Here is a 1,293-nt window from a genome sequence, read left to right on the forward strand (position 1 = left end):
TAAGCCTCAATAAAGTTGTCAAAAAATAAGAAATTTAGTATTTTATTAATCAAACAAACAAAAAATCTATTTATTCAATAAATAGAAAATATGTTTAATAGATATATAAAACTGTCTAGAGGGATATTCTCTATTACCAGTGATTAACTCTCAGAAACGCTACTGTGGGGGAAACTGGGAAACTTTTTACACTATGTATCTTTCTATATGATTATTTTGGTGATAATGAAAAATTAAAAATGTAATCAAAAACTAATTTTTGGCCCAGTGTGGTGGCTCATGCATGTAATCTGAGCACTTTGGGAAGCCAAGGCAGGCAGATCACAAAGTCAGGAGTTTGAGGTCACGCCTGACCAATATAGTGAAACCCTATCTTTACTAAAAATACAAAATTGGCAGGGCATGGTGGTATATGCGTGTAATCCCAGCTACTTGGAAGGCTGAGGCAGGAGAATCGCTTGAATCCAGGAGGTGGAGGTTGCAGTGAGCCCCGATCACACCATTGCTCTCCAGCCTGGGTAACAAGAGTGAAACTCTATCTCAAAAACAAACAACAACCCACTAATTTTTAACAGATGGGAAGTTAGGATATGTAAAATGCAATGAGATTTATAAGTATTACCTTTGGATGATAGAACATGGCTTATATTTTTTGTTTTTCTAGGCTTCTTTCTTTTCCAATTTTATTTATTTTTTTGCTTTAAAAAATTTTAAATTGACACATGATAAACTTATGGGATACATAGTGATGTTGTCACACATGTATGTATAGTGATCAGATCAGGGTAGTTAGCATATCCACCATCTCAAACACTTATCATTTCTTTGTGTTGGAACTTTCAATACCCTCAATCTAGCTGTTTGAAACTATATTATATATAACTGTTAACTATAGTCATGCTATAGTGCTACAAGAAAATATGGAAGACTTCACAAATTGGCATGTCATTCATGCTAATCTTCTCTGTATCATTCCAATTTTAGTGTTTGTGCTGCTGAAGTGAGCACATTTGCCAATTTAAAAATGATTATATGTTACTTTTCCAACAAAAACTGAATGGGTTGAATTTAAAATAGAAGGCCAGGAAACATTTGAAAAGGTTTTTGTTTTTGTTTTTGTTTGAGACAGTCTCTCTCCGTTGCCCAGGTTGGAGTGCTGTGGTGCAATCATGACTCACTGCTGCCTCAATTTCCCAGGCTCAAGCAATTCTCCCACCTTAGCCTCCCCAGTAGCTAGTGCCCACCATAAAGCCCAGTTAATTTTTGTATTTTTTTTAGAGACATGTTTTTGTC

General features: G+C 35.2%; 1 pseudogene; it reads right to left on the reverse strand.

Annotated features, from left to right (window-relative positions):
• Window positions 1–914: 914 nt before the first annotated feature.
• LOC135273033 (U6 spliceosomal RNA) lies at window positions 915–1,008 on the reverse strand (annotated as a pseudogene).
• Window positions 1,009–1,293: the final 285 nt, after the last annotated feature.

Source organism: Aotus nancymaae, unplaced genomic scaffold, assembly GCF_030222135.1.
Source record: "Aotus nancymaae isolate 86718 unplaced genomic scaffold, 86718_ANA_hifiasm-v0.15.2.pri h1tg000200l, whole genome shotgun sequence".
Taxonomy (NCBI): domain Eukaryota; kingdom Metazoa; phylum Chordata; class Mammalia; order Primates; family Aotidae; genus Aotus; species Aotus nancymaae.